General features: G+C 46.1%; 1 protein-coding gene across 1 annotated transcript in view; it reads right to left on the bottom strand.

The window, feature by feature from the left end:
* Window positions 1-15,006, bottom strand: part of VSNL1 (visinin like 1) — a 94,392-nt gene extending 79,386 nt beyond the window's left edge. The window contains exon 1 of the mRNA XM_035110040.3: window positions 14,581-15,006. The gene's annotated coding sequence lies outside the window, so the exon portion shown is untranslated. The remainder of the gene's footprint in view (window positions 1-14,580) is intronic.
* Window positions 15,007-15,681: the final 675 nt, after the last annotated feature.

Genomic DNA, 15,681 nt, shown 5'->3' with positions numbered 1-15,681 from the left:
ATTAAAATCCGGGGGTTTCCCGCGAAAAACGAGAGACTTGGCAGCTATGGTCAAAGGAATGATTCTTCAACATCAACTTTGTTGGACTGGTCAAGTTGTTCAGATGCCTGATTATCATCTTCCAAAGCAACTACTCTATTCCCAACTCAAGAAAGGAAAGCGTAAGGCTGGTGGTCAACATAAGAGGTTTAAAGACTCTCTGAAGTCAAATCTTTTAAAATGCAGTATAAGCACCGACAATTAAGAAACACTGGCCTGCGAGCGCTCAAATTGGAGAACAGCTTTTACCAAAGGTGTCATGGACTTTGAAGACGCTTGAACTCAGGACAAAAGGGAGAAATGCACGTGTGGCAAACCCTCACCGTGATCAACTCCCGCCCGGAAACCTATGTCTCCACTGTGGAAGGACGTGTGGATCCAGAATTGGCTTCCACAGTCACTTACGGACTGTGTTACTTATGGACTCACTGTTAAGACCGTGCTTATGAAAGACAATCTTACTCGGCTAAGTGTGATCGAAGAAGAAGACGACCTGGAGAAAAAAAGTCAAATTGAACTAAGGGGCATTGACTTCCGAGTAAGCATCCATTGGATGACTGCAGTCAAACCATGGATGTCTATAAGAGCATTATGATATTGGCAGCTTTATTCTCAATTCCCTTCCTAATGATCCCTAGCACGGAATGTGCCTTGTCCACACATGCTGTGCACTGGATTGACACTTTCATCGAGCGATGCCCTCAAGGTCTCATTCCTGGTCAGTTACTGCTAGTTCAGACACCGTGAACAGTGCTTTTTTTCCTTAAAAATTTTTTTTAGGGATACTCTCATTTTCCTACTCATCTTGAAATACTGCCCCTCAATGAGGCCAAACTTAGATTCACAAAATGTTTAGGGGTATGTGTACCCCTGTGTACCACCAGAAAAAGCACTGGATATTAGTGATGCCTCTGAAATGCCACCCCCCCCCCAAAAAAATAACCTGGAGTAATAAGAGAAAGGGTGGTGATGATATCTCTGCAGTGTCCTCTCCTAAACATCTTGGGAACAAGCAGGGAAAAGGTGATAATTATTATGATGGTGAGAATAATGATGATGCCTCAGCACTGGGCTTCTCCCCAGCAACTTTGGAACAATCATGTTATAGAGCATACTGCAGAAACGAGAAAAGATTGCCTTGCACCCTCTCTCAAGCAGTTGTTTGCTCCAATGCCTGCAGGGAGGAAAACAAACACAGCAGCAATAGTAAGATCCCCACATTTCTAAAAAAAAAGTTCTACATGGCCGGCAGACAGCAAAATAAGAGGCATGCAATGCCTGCACTCATTGCTCTACCCCAAACACACACATATTTTTAAAAGCCTCTCAAGTAGCTGCCTGCTCCAAGTGCCCGGCAGGCAGCAAACCAATTACCCAGAGAAACAGGAAGGTGGATCCTGCAGATCTTTCCAATATTGTATTTCCATACAGGAATTGGATTAAACTGTTGAATTTCTGCCTGCCTCACAGCTATCAAAGAGACAACAAACCTGTTCTCCCTCAATGCCAACCCTAAACCAAAGACTATGTTGCTATTCTGTGCCCACTTAGCAGGCAGTAAAGCCTTTTAAACACAAATAGAATTACTACTGAATCGACATTTATGCTCTGCAGGTGGCGCTGTGGTTAAACCACTGAGCCTAGGGCTTGCTGATCAGAAGGTCAGCGGTTCGAATCCCTGTGACGGGGTGAGCTCCCGTTGCTTGGTCCCAGCTCCTGCCAACCTAGCAGTTCGAAAGCACGTCAAAATGCAAGTAGATAAATAGGAACCGCTACAGCGGGAAGGTAAACGGCGTTTCCATGTGCTGCTCTGGTTTGCCAGAAGCGGCTTTGTCATGCTGGCCACATGACCTGGAAGCTATACGCCGGCTCCCTCGGCCAATAATGCGAGATGAGCGCGCAACCCCAGAGTCGGTCACGACTGGACCTAATGGTCAGGGGTCCCTTTACCTTTACCTTTTTACTGTAAGTTAACTATACAGTGGATTCTTAGTGATTGCTTGGTTTTTAGCTCCTGTACTGCAGGAGACAGACATACTTAACCATCTTTGCAAAGTTCTCACATTCTGCACTAACCATTTGAAGAAGGGATTTTTGCAGAAAGTAACTTCTAATGACTACTTGATATCAGATGAATCCACCACAGGAAAAAAAAATAGAATCTTAGTTGCTAGGGGAAAAGGAAATGCAGACTACAGTGATACCAAGCACTAAAAAAGAAGACGAAACGAAAGGGAAAACAACAGCTCTTTAGGACCCCAGGATATGCAACAATTATCTGCAGATTCACAACTCTCAATAAAACATATATACATACAAAACCTTTTGCCAACCTTGATAACAAAGATATCCTTACGTTACAGTGTATAAAGAAGGTTAACTTGCTGCCACTACAAGGTGTCTAAGTATTTTACGGTTGTATTTCCTGATTCATTTTGCATTTTATATTTTTGTTTTATGGTTACTGTATATTAATAAAAGAGCATGCCAGTGATGACAAGCAGATCAGTAAGTGGGGAACATGGAAAAACAGGTGGGGCAGGGAGTGCAATTGTGCAATGTCACAATTTTTTTGCTCAGCAGGAAGGAAATCTCATTTATTTCAAGCAAGCTACTTCAGAATAAAACATACCAAAGCCAGCAATTCTGTAAAGGGACTGAATGAAATAATGTGGGCACAAATAACGTGCTCATTCACACATACCTCAGCCTTCTCCTCCATCCAGCTTCTCCTGCTTTTTCTGCTGCTGTGGGAAAGCTCCCCTCCCAAATGGAAGTGATCAGCCTCCCTCAGCTGTCTGCTGAGTACTAAAGCATTACAGCTGCCTCTGAGTTTTGGGCTCTTAACTTTCTGCAGAATTGTCCAATAGATTTGATATACAGTGGTACCTCGGGTTACAAACGCTTTGGGTTACAAACTCCGCTAACCCGGAGGTAGTACCTCAGGTTGAGAACTTTGTCCCAGCGGAAGGCCCCATTGGCAAAAGCGTGACTCGGGTTAAGAATGGTTTCGGGTTAAAAATGGACCTCCGGAACGAATTAAGTTCGTAACCCAAGGTACAGTGGAACCTCGGTTTACAACTACCTCTGTTTATGAACGCTGCGGACCCGGAAGTGTTTACATCCGGGTTCCGCAGCGTCGGATGCACAGATCGCTTCTGCGCAGCTCACACATGCGCAGAAGCGATCTGCACAGCACGCGCGCAGAAGCACTCTATTGGCGCTTCGCGCAAAAGCGTCCCTTCGGGGAGCGAACGCCTCCGTTTACGAACGCCTCCATGGAACGGATTGCGTTCGTAAACCGAGGTTCCACTGTACAACCATGTGTACAGCGGTACCTCGGGTTAAGAACTTAATTCATTCTGGAGGCCCGTTCTTAACCTGAAACTGTTTTTAACCTGAGATACCACTTTAGCTAATGAGGCCTCCTGCTGCCGCCACGCAATTTCCGTTCTCATCCTGGGGCAAAGTTCTTAACCCAAGGTACTATTTCTGGGTTAGCGGAGTCTGTAACCTGAAGTGTCTCTAGTCCGAGGTACCAGTGTGTGTGTGTGTGTGTACCCACCCTGTCTATGGCACTTAAGGTACCGGCACATTTTGTTGCATAACTGTAGTCCAATATATTCAGTGGGAGGCAGTTTGACTAATACAGTACTGTTCTGAGTCCTTATCTATTCAGATCCTAAGGTTATTTTGCACCAATAGAAGTGTACAGAAGTGCTCTTGACAGGCGATTTACGTGATCTGTGATGCCTAAATTCATTTCTTAATTGGGCCAGTTTTCCCAGTTACATCAGCAGCAAAATACATTTCGTTACAAATATAATTGGTGCCTCCCACCTCAGATATCAATTAAATGACTGCCTTATTGTTGTTTTTAATTGTAAAATATAAGTTGTAATAGTATGTGTGGTGAGATCAAGTAGACACGGGTGTAACGAGTTACCTCACATTTAGCCAATATTGTCTACTTGAGTGCAGACAGTTTTTAAGAGTCAGACAGAGGCCATTATTTTCAAGAAAAGCTCGACAGATTGCAAGCAACCCATATTCTTAATTATGAGCTTTTATGAACGAGATGTTCTTGTTTTAAATTAATTTGGCCTGGATAAAAATGTTCCTCAAATGAAAAGATATTCTCTCGGTCCTATTACTCAGAGGAAATAGCCTTTCAGGTATAACATTTAATATAGAGCTTTTTGTTTCTTTTTCCAAGAAACGTTTTGCTCCGGCGTCGCTATAAGACATCTTCGCTGCCAATAACATGCTGCCGTGGAAAAAATTATGTTGCAAAATATTGGAAACTGAGCTATAGATCCTTAACAGGAATTCTGCTTAAGAACTATTTGCTTAAGTTTAATTAAAACAGCACTTTGGGGACCAGCTGGCTCCACGATCGTTAATGAAACAGAAGTTAAGTACATTTTTATCAGAAAAGATAATCAAGCGCTGGAACAAATTACTGAGGAACATCACTTGGGAGGAAGCACACTGAGGAAATCGTGTGTATATTAAGGGTATGTTTGCTATTATATTTTTAAATGACCCGCTATAACAAGCCATTGAGGACCACAGCAAAAAATGTTGTGACACTGTTAAGACTACAGCAGGGGGGCTGGGGTGTCATAAAGAAATACAGAATGGCAAAGATGAATTTATTAAAATTATTTTAATAAAATAAAATTGAATTTTTAAAACTTCAAAAAGAAAGAAAGAAAGGAGGGGGGCGGGGAGACTATTATATCCAGATTTTCTCTCCTATCTCTTCTCAGGGTGTAGCATCCTAACGAAACACCTCCTCTCCCTTACCTAGCCACAAAACCCCCAGTTGTTCCCAGACACTCGTGACCTCTTAATCTCGGGGTTGTGGGTTCGAGCCTTGCCCTGTGATTCTATTGTTGCTCTTCCCTCCTGAGTCGAGCATGACAACGTGCTCCATGCTTTCAGGAGTGCCGCCGTTGCTTTTCCCACCCTACTTTTGATTTTTCATGATTTATTCTCCCCTTCCTCCTCGTCCGGGGACAGCTCACCCTCCTCCATGGGTGGATGAAGACCTGTTGAAGAAGGAGGGGTGAGATCTCAAGGGGATCAGCTCGCTTCCTCCTCCTCCTCCTCCTTCCTGGCATCCTGCCATTGTGCCGCTTCCCAGCCCAGCTTGAACCATGCTTTTCCTGAAGCCCCCTGCTGCCGCTGCCATGGATCTGTGGCAAGTAGGATGGGGGAGTGGAGGCCCAAAGTCTGTCCAAGCCAGGCAATCCAACCAGGGACAACTGGAGGCATCCTACAGGGGTGGGTAGGCATGGTCTTTCCCCACATTCACGGCTTACCAGGACCTCCAGAAGTGCTGGAGATTCTGCAATTGGGCTGCTGCTAAATTGAAGGATAGGGCTGCCATATTTTAAAACTCCAAAAGTTGTTGAGTGTTTTTTTTTTTTTTTAGGAAGACCCAAAGTTTTTTTTTTTTTTTTTTTACAAAAATGCCAAAAAGAATTTGATGGACAATGCGCCACCTTTCAGAAATCTCTCTCTCTCCCCACCCCCCACCGGACGACAATACCACCTTTGCAATCCCGTTAATGTCCGGGGAAATCCAGATGTAGAACAAGGGATTCCCAGGCAATTGGGGTTCCCACGGATTCCTCTGATGAGTCTGGAGAAAGCTCCGTCTCCCAGAAAACGAACTCTCCACCTGAGAAGGGAAACCCCTTCTTCGGTGTTCCAGCCCTTTTCTTGGCTTCCCTCCCAAGTCCAGAAGTCTCCAAAAGGCAGTGGGCCTGAAAAGAGGTCTAGAAAAATAGATCCAAGAGGAGGGAGGGAATGGGAACCTCCTACAGAGAGCTGGAAAAAGGGGGTTCCAGGAAACAAAGATGAAGGAATCCCTTCCAATACAGTGGTACCTCTACTTACGAATAACTCTACTTACGAATGTTTCTACTTACGAACAGAGCTCCGTCCGCCATCTTGGATGCGGTTTAGATAGGATTTTTTCTACTTACAAATTTTTAGATAGGGTTGCTTTGACTTACGAATTTTTTCTCCCAATGCATTCCTATGGGATTCAACTTACAATTTTTTTCGACTTACGAATTTGCGTTCGGAACGCATTAGATTCTTAAGTAGAGGTACCACTGTATAGTGTTACCACCTTTTCCTTTTGCCATACCTAGAGCAGGCAAGAAACATCCTACCGGTGGCGAAGCAGGAACTGGAACTGGAGCCGCGGGGGGGGGGGGGTTGTCTCTCCCCTGAAGTACCCCCAAAAAGTTTTTTCAACTTCCTGACAGTGGTGAGATGGGTGGAGTAAACCCACGTCATTGATCCCAATTCTCTCTGAGAACTGAGTCTCTGCAAGGGAATAGGGAGGGTTGCCATATTTCAAAGAGTCGAGCTTTTTTTGGGTGGTGTTTCTGAGCTATTTGGGGGGGGGGGGGCAGGGAGTAAAAGTCGCCAAAACCTACACCCCCGACATGGGTTGGTTACCATACATCCGGATTTTCCCAGTCATTTCAGCTACTTCCACCCAGATACTGTTTCAGACTGCAGTATTCCAGTTATGTCCGGGATCAGAGGATATCTGTGTCTGAGAAATTCCGGACGTATGGCAACCCTAGAATAGGAGTCTCCTAATAGTTTGTTGACTACAGCTCCCAGGATTCTTTGGGAGAAGCCATAACTGTTTAAAGGGATATGATTCACTTCTGATCATAGTGTAATTTAGTGGGGGAAAGGCCTAGGTCTGCAGTCTACAATTATGTTATGAACGGGTAGATCAATTGTTTGGGCCATGTTTAGGGTTGCCAGACTCAATAGAGGACAGGACTTCTGTGCCTTTAATTGCCCTGCTCTCTTTTGAGTCTGGAAACCTTAAAGAGAAATTTCCAAGCAAAGGGTCTGCTGGTTTCTCTTTAAGGTTTCCAGACTCAAAAGAGACAGGGCAATTAAAGGCACAGAAGTCCTGTCCTCTATTGAGTCTGGCAACCCTAGCCATGTTTTTAATGTTCAAGGGACATTTGTTCAAGGGACATATCTCTGTGAACCGACCTGAGACCTCCGAGTATAAGGCAGTATATAAATTCTAATAATAATAATAATAATAATAATAATAATAATAATAAATTAATTATAATAATGTTATATTACATGCAAACTGTGCCAGTTCAGAAGCAGAAAATAATGGTACATTTTTTCCTGTACAGTACTGTATTACTTTATGCTGCAGGTAGCAAAAAGCTTGGCTACATTTGTAGCATACAGTGGTACCTCGGTTTATGAACACAATTGGTTCCGGAAGTCTGTTCATAAACTGAAGCGTTCATAAACTGAAGCGAACTTTCCCATTGAAAGTAATGGAAAGTGAATCAATCCGTTCCAGGTGGGTCCGCGGCGTTCGTAAACCGAAAATTCGTAAACCAGGTGTTCGTAAACCGAGCTTCCACTGTATTTTCTGTGTGATGGCCTGGGATTCGGACTCAGATGCTGAACCTGAGGTATCCCCATATGCACAGGGTTCCCCACCTCCAGAACCAGCTGAGCTGGGTCTAGGGCATGAGCTTAAAGGGTCCTCACCTGTGCAGGTTCCTGAGGTGCAGTCATCAGTTGAGTCTGCTCTGGGCCCCGATGTGATAAACCGAAGTTCCACTGTACTTTTAAAGCAGGCATCCTATTGCTTTAAGCAGTTGTGGCTTCCCCCAAAGAATTCTGGGAGCTGTAGTTTGTTAAGGGTGCTGAGAGCTGTTAAGGACCCTCACAGGGCTACAATTCTCATAGTCTCAAATGGTGCTAACCGGGACAAGTCTTACCAAATGGTTCCATTGTACAATAGTCCAGCCTCTGAAGTTAAGCCCAAACCCTCCCTTCATGTGTCCAGTGAGCTCTGGTTTAGTATTTGGAGCAGAGTACTAATAAGCAGGAGAACTGGAGAGTTTTCTTCAAGCGGCATCGTTTGCCTGGAGTTGCGTATTGAGTTCACGGCGCACCTTAGCTCACCGAATGATTCGTAAGCATTCCTGGTTTATTACGACTCCTTGGGATTTTATATTATGTTAGCTGCAACAATAACGGTGACCGGCACCATGATGCCCTTAGGAGTCCTAGAGGAAGCTCATGTTCTGCCACCACAAGTCATTTAATTGCAGGGCTCTTGACAGGACTGCTGATCAGTCGTGTCATGGTAAAATAGCTATCTTGACATGGAGGGCTTCAATTATTTCAATTAATTTATATAGCACCACCCAGGTATATGGCCTTTTCCTGAGTAACACAAGCAAAAACCACAGGTCTCTGCCCCAATGAACTTACAATTTAAATTTAGACACACACACCAAAAAAAAAAAATGGGAGGGAGAGGGAGCAGTTCCATACATAAATGGGTGGTGTGGGAGAGGGAGTTTAGGGATGAGAAAAGTGACTGCGGCAAAACTTCACAGGGCCCAGTGCCAGAAAAAGCTGCAAACACTTGTCAAAAAAAAAGGCAAGAGTGCTGGCCGGACTGGGAAAAGGAACAAAGTAGGTTGAAAATGAGGGTCCTGAGCAAAAGATGGGTGATAAGCATCATGGGACTGAGGGGAGGGAGCAGCTACCCTGTTTCCCCGAAAATAAGATATACCCATAAAATAAACTGCAACAGGATTTCTACCGGTAATAAAGTGAAGGGGGGGGGGTTGGTGTGACATTGGCCAGCTTTAGCCACTGTGATCCAGAAAGCCAAGTATGCAATGAGGGGTGTGTGTGTGTGTGTGTGTGTGTGTGTGTGTGTGTGTGTAATTCTGTATTTCAGTCTCCCATCACCATCAAGGTGATGTGGAGGGTGTGTGTGTGTCAATAATAAGAAAAAGAATTCATTGCAACTGCCCAACCTACAAGAAACAATTGGAAAACGGAGATAATAAGGTCGCCCAGTCAGGAAGGCAAACTGCAAGGATAAAATGATTCTAAAACAAGGACTATGTTACTGCGAACATTGCTTCATGTGCCTAAGCCCACATGTCAATTATGTACAAGAGGTGGCACTAGTAACCGTGGGCCAAATAACCGTGAGCATCCGTGAGACAATGCAGCATGATTTCTGTAGGTTTATATTAACGGACATCTCTGGCATTTGCTTCAGCAGCGATGAGATTACACAACGCTTCAGAGCAGAGGAAAAGCTGAGTGCCCTGAAAAAAATGTGGCTGAGTTTATGTCTTGTGTATTAGAAAACTTCCTAACTCCTTTAAAAAAAAAAAGCAATGTGGCACTGAGCTGTCCAAATGTTCTGAAGTTTCCTCAACCATTTGATGTCTCATAAAGGTCCCCACAGATATATCACTGCTGCACACAGCCCTGTCAAATAGTTGCCAGTGGTTTCAATGCATATAGCCTAAAAACACACACACAACGTAATTCATAAATCACATATTTTTAAGAGGTCAAAGCGTACGATACGTTCCTAGAGCAGCATATTTTTAATCGAACAGTAAAAGACCCAGCAGTCTACATATGTCCCTCAGGCACACACACACACCCCAAGTCCTTTTCACAAACTATTGCCACATTTACTCAAACCAGGCAGGCAGGCCTCATTGTGAAAATGGTTAAACTTATTAAAGTGATGTTTTGCTCTCCCTCTTTTTCTCTCGCTAGTGACTTAAGATGTTTTAGGATCGCTTCCTAGATATGATGGTGTCCAATGAAATCTTATTCCATTAGGGTAAACTAATAAATGATTTCTTGGTTAATGCCTTTTCTTCCTCAGTTGAACCGACACTGCAGAGTTCATTTCATCTTTGCAAGCGCATATTAAGACCGTAAAGACGGTTATGTAACTCTAAAGTTAGAAAAACGGCTGTGCTACAAACCACAGCAATTTCGGTCACGATTCATTTGATACTGATGCAGTCCAGCTTCTCGCCTTTTAGATTGCTTTCTGTTGTTAAGCATGGGCGTACCCAGGATCAAAACTAGGGGGGGGCAAGGGGAGGGGCCAAGGCACGGAAGGGGAGGGGCCACAAAGTGGGCGGGAACAGCGAACTCGCGCTCCGCCGGGCTGTGCCCCTCCCTAGCAGCAGGGCTGGTGGGCGGAGGCGGAGCCCAGCCCAGCGGAGCGCGAGTTCGGCGTTCCCGCCCACCGCGCCGCGCTCCCTGGTTCCCCGCCGCGCTTGGCCTTGCCTGAGGGCGCGCCGGGGAGCTGGAGGGAGGGTGCGGCGCGGTGCGGCGGGAATGGCAAACTCGCGCTCCGCCGGGCTGTGCTCCGCCTCTGCCCACCAGCTCTGCTTCTAGAGTAGGGCAGCTGCCCTAACTTGCCGCATGGTGGGTACGCCCTTGTTGTTAAGGCTTTGTAATAGCGCTGCTTTAACACGCCGATGCTGTTTTCACTTATCGTTCCTTTGTATGAAGGACAGCCGTTTGTGTTCCCTTAAATATCAAAAGACTATAGTGAAGAATTGATGCTACCCCATCTGAAAATGGCATGCAATGAAATGCTGCTTTGGCTAAATGTATCATCTAGAAAAGTGCCTCGTAATCCAAACACCTTATCTGAAAGGTTTCCTAAATGTTTCTCCCTTTGAACTGGAGATTAGGTGGGGGGGGGGAGAGAGAGACTATCAGAGAATACTACTAAAAATGGACAGGCTTCCCTTCCCCTGTGAGAATGGCAGAAGGAGGGGGGGTTAAATATTGCAACTCTTTTACCGCATCTTCATGCAAAGCAACGCTTGGCACGTTTGCTGTGTGAAGACGTGTTAATTCAGATACTGTAACAGCGTATGCCCAACAAACTGGAGCATCACAAAAGGGAAATTACTTTGTCGGTTGGGAGGGGGGAATGCTGCAGAGTGAGTCAATCCCTGGTGCAGCAGCAGCAGCAGCAGCAACACTGAAATGCAGCCTGGTGTGTTCACACACCATTGCTCTGCAGTGGCTGCCAAAAGAACAGAGCGGCTGCCTGGATCGCTGCTGCTGCGGTGGCTGCAGGAGACGACTTTGGTGCTTCCAAACTAAAAAGGGTTGTTCGCCACTCCTTGCAGATGCTGTGAAGAAATTACTCTGTGCCATGCCTGTGCAAGCCCTGTATTTGGTTTCATCTCAAAGCAACGCAAGCTATAGACATTTTCACACCTGAAAAAGTAAAAAACACTTCCTAGCCACGCCCTCGACATTCTAGTCTGGAACTTGTTTTTTGTTTGCTTTGACTATATGAAAGGGACAGACTGGAAGCAACCCTATTCAAAGCACCAGTCTCCCCACTGCTTCACGTTGAGGGGCGGCCTCTGTCTCTAGGGGAGGGATGAACTGCATGCCATGTAAATGCTGCTCTCCCTGTCCCCCAAATCTGTTACCTGATGGGAACAACCCCAACAGAGGGATTGACGACTTGATAGCGATGCTCTTAAGAGAAGGCAAAGCAGCAGATAAAAGCAAGGTCACTGAGGTCAACGGCGAAGAAAGTATTCTAGTTGACTGGGTGCGCAGAAGCTTGACATGATCTAATTGAAAAGGCACATTTAATAGCAATTATTGCTGCTTTGGTAGTTTCATATCCAAAATCTTTGCAGCCACCAAAAATTGTTGTGCTCGCCAGCCCCATAACCTGCTTGCCCATCTTCTTGTTCCCATCACTTTAACTCCAGGAGGAGCCTTTCCTACAGCTCCCTTATTGCAGTTATGTAAGGTTAGCATTGTGCGTTCCCTGCCACTTTCTGTTCCTCAAACCTGCTCCTTAGGGTGGGATGTCCTGGGATTAAAAGGCCATTAATTAAAAGGAGTTCACAGGCTATATAGAAATTTAGCAGCATGCTTTTGCAGAATGAGAATGCTCACGATGTCACAAACAAACATGGAGGGAGAAACGTCATGGGTATAAGATGGGGGGAGGGGGAAATAGGTTAGGACTGAGTTCTGTTAGAGGAAGGAGATGATTCATGTTAGCCAGCAAAAAAAAAAAAAAAAAGGAATCAAGGTGGGAGCAGGGGACCTCCCAGCCAAGGTGTTTCAGGTCAGCTTGCACAAAGACAGCTTTGACGTAGCCAAAAAGTGAAAAGCAGGGTATTTTATCTGAACATACAAGAAAACTCCAAGGGGATCTAGCATTCATCAAGGAAAAGGGGGAGTTGCATGGTTTTTTGTTTTTATACAGCAGTATGAGCAAAGAGCAAACTTTAAGAGCAGCTTTAAGAACAGCTAGGTATGTGCATGCAGATGGTCTCAAGGTTGACGTAGGGTTAAAAAGAAACACTGTATGCAAGGAGAAATATAGGCTATAGAATCCGGCTAGTGTAAATAACAAAAACGAATACCGTATTTTTCCGTGTATAAGACTAGGGTTTTTTAAAAAAAAACCAAAAAAATCTGTTTGAAATTGGGGCCCGTCTTGTACGCAGGTAGTGCTAAGGGGTGTTTTCTTAATTTGGAGTTCCCAAAAATAGGGGGCGTCTGATACATGGGGACGTCTTATACACGGAAAAAATACGGCACTTCAGAAAGGGATACAAAGGAAGCATGGAACAGTGTGTATACATTTTTGTTCGTTATGCTTTTGGATGGTGGAGAACCAGCCTCGTTTGGGAGCGACAGCAAAGGACTTGATTTTACTCAAATGCACCCAGTGACTTAATTCAGCTGCGAATCCCTCTGCCAATGGATCTTCCCACAAACATCACACCATATCCTACTGTCAGGAAGTGTGTGGGCTTTCCTGAAGTGACACCTTCTCCCCGCCCCACCTATCTTTAACCTTACAGATATGGGTCAAATAGATTCCTAGACGCAGCCTTTGGTTTCGGATGTTCCGGGCCAAACATCACATGCAGCGACCTCAGCGCTGCCTCAGATTGTTCTTGCTCAAGCCAAACTCGCTAAAAAGAAATGCCTTGCAGTGGAGAAAATCCCTAATAAAAACGTGCATCTTCCCAATGATGACAGCAGAGGTGCATCCACAATGCACTATATGTATCCATGTATTTTTATTTTTTAAAAGACTCTTTACTGCTTCTTTCCTCAATAAGCACTCCCATGTTAACAGCACTGCCTCAAGGAGCTAGGCATTGGCACTGAAGTCAAACAAGCCAGAAATTCACAGATCCCTTGAAGGAAATTCCAAGGGAAGCCACAAGATTCCAAGGAAAGAACGCCGCCGCAGTCTCCATCAGGTGTAACACTGCGGTGAGCTGGGCTCTGTGTGTGTGTGTGTGCTTCAAATCTGCCTCAACCTGCTTCTCCCTGTTGTTTTGATTCCCTCCTCTCTCAAAACCAGCCTCACTTCCCCTCCAAAAGCCCCTTCCCTCTCCTGTCTCCCATATGGCGCTTCATGAAGATCTCCCTCCCTCCCCCCACCCACCCACCAAGCAGTTGCAGCGCTGGTGAAGGGCTCCCCGTCTCTCACACCTCTGTTCACGCACAAACAAGCGCACGGTCTCTCACACACATTGAATATATAGATCTACAAAGCCAGCCTCGGTTCCTTAAAATATGCTGCACGTGCAGCAGTCGCGTGCCGCTAGGAAGAGGTGATCGATCACTCCAAAGCAAGAATGCCAAGGAAGCAACCTCACTAAGCAGTGTGTGTGTTTAAACAAATAATCACAACGAGTTGGGTGACCTTGCGGAGAATGATCTTTTCATGCAAACTCTGTCTACTGCAAAACAACACAGCATTGACAATTTCTTTGGATGCTTCTTGGGGGAAAGCGCCTGGGATTGTCAGAGGCTTTCATCTGACATCAGTTCCTTTTTTTAAAAAAATTGCAAAAATGCAAATTATTAACCTACACTCTTTTGATGTCTTTCTTCAGGGTGTGAGAGGGTGTTTTGGTAGCTGTTTCGAAATGCCAGATCATTTGGGTGGCACATCTTAAAACAAGCTCAGGGCGATTTGTTGTGGTTACCTCCCCCCCCCCTCTCAATTTGACACAGACACACACACACACACAGACACACACACACACACACACACACACACACACACACGAAAACTACAAACCACCCAAAAACACAGCACACAGAAGGGGGAAAAACTTTGCAAAGATTATTTCTAAGCACTCCACAAAAAAAGGAGTGGGGGCAGAGGAGAGATAACCGAAACACGCTGCTTTAAGCTTCTAAGTCCCAACATATGGCACACAAGCCCAGTATCTAGATACGTGTCTCAATCTCTCCCTTCTCATCCAAATGCCTCTGACCATTTGGGGGGGGGGCAGAGATAAGGAAGACGAGGAAGGGACCAACAGCTTTGACATCCATTCGACAGCCTTCTTTCACACCCCGGGGTTGCATCGATGCGATTCTAAACAACTTTGCTAGATCTGCATCTTCTTCTAGAGATCGGTGTCTATATGGGGGTCTAAGCTCCTATTTATAGGGATTTAGAAGCCACTGGCAATTACCTCCCGCCTGTTCTCTATTTCTTCCTCTCTCCCTCCCGCGCACTCTTCGCAAGAACAAAAATAAATAAAGCAAACCTCAAAACTCCCTTTTGGGTCACCGTTTCCAAGCTGCTTGCCGCCCAAGCCAACAATGTGATGCGCAAAGGAAAAGCCTAAATATTCGAGTACCTGGACCACTTACAGTTTGCGATGTCCTCTGAAGACCGAGACGGAACGGTGCAGGGTTTTTTAAAAATAATAAAAAACAATTAAAAATTGCTAATAATTAAGGTCTGCTTAAGGGTCTCAAGGAAGGAATGGATCCGTGCTTTTGCCTCTCCCGTTTAAAATCCCGTTTCGCTTCTGCGAAGCCGGTAGGTAGCAGCTGCAACACGTTCCTGCGCTTTTTGCTCTGCACTGCAGATCAGCAAATCCCGGAGAAATTCAAGGTTCCTTTGGCTGGAGGGAGCCGCCGTGCGCACGCGCTCGCCGGCAACCCTGGCCGGCTGGGGATCCTGCTGCCCGTCGCAGCCGCGGCTCGGCAGCTACTGGGCATGCTCGCTCTGAACCGAGCAGGCGCGGTGGCTGCCGCTGACGCCGCCGCTGCCCGCACTTGCTCCCGATCTGCGAAAGCTTTGCCCACGCGGCGGGAGGGGAAGCATCTCCTCCAAGGGGGACGTGGGGGGGGGTCCTGCTGCCTCGGGTGCCCGAATAGCTCCGCTGCTAGAGCCTGAGACAGGGTGCGAGGGTTCGAGCACTGCGTGGGGCCCAAAGATTGCCTGCATCGCAGCGGGTTCGACTAGAGGACCCTCGGGGTCCCTTCCAACCCCCATGTTTCCAGTTATAGTGTCTTGCCTTTGTAATGGACTGGATGAGCGCCAACAAACTGAAGCTCAATCCAGGTAAAACTGAGACACTGTTAGTGGGTGGTTCCCTAGACCAGATGGGTGGGAGATCACCTGCTCTTGGTGGGGTTACACTGCAGGTTCCTAGCTTGGGGGTCCTCCTGGATCCTTTGCTGTCACTCAAGGCTCAGGTGGCCTCAGTGGTCCGGAGAGTCTTCCATCAGCTTTGGCTGGTGGCCCAACTATGCTCCTATCTGGAAAGGGATAGCCAACTACTGTTGTCTATGCTCTGGTAACCACCAGGGTAAAGGTAAAGGTAAAGGGACCCCTGACCATTAGGTCCAGTCGTGACCGACTCTGGGGTTGCGCGCTCATCTCGCATTATTGGCCGAGGGAGCCGGCGTATAGCTTCCAGGTCATGTGGCCAGCATGACAAAGCCGCTTCTGGCAAACCAGAG

Source organism: Zootoca vivipara, chromosome 3 (genome assembly GCF_965207765.1).
Source record: "Zootoca vivipara chromosome 3, rZooViv2.hap1.1, whole genome shotgun sequence".
In the NCBI taxonomy this organism is placed as follows: Eukaryota; Metazoa; Chordata; class Lepidosauria; order Squamata; family Lacertidae; genus Zootoca; species Zootoca vivipara.
Note: the sequence above shows the minus strand (reverse complement) of the source record. Positions and strands in the feature narration are given on the sequence as shown.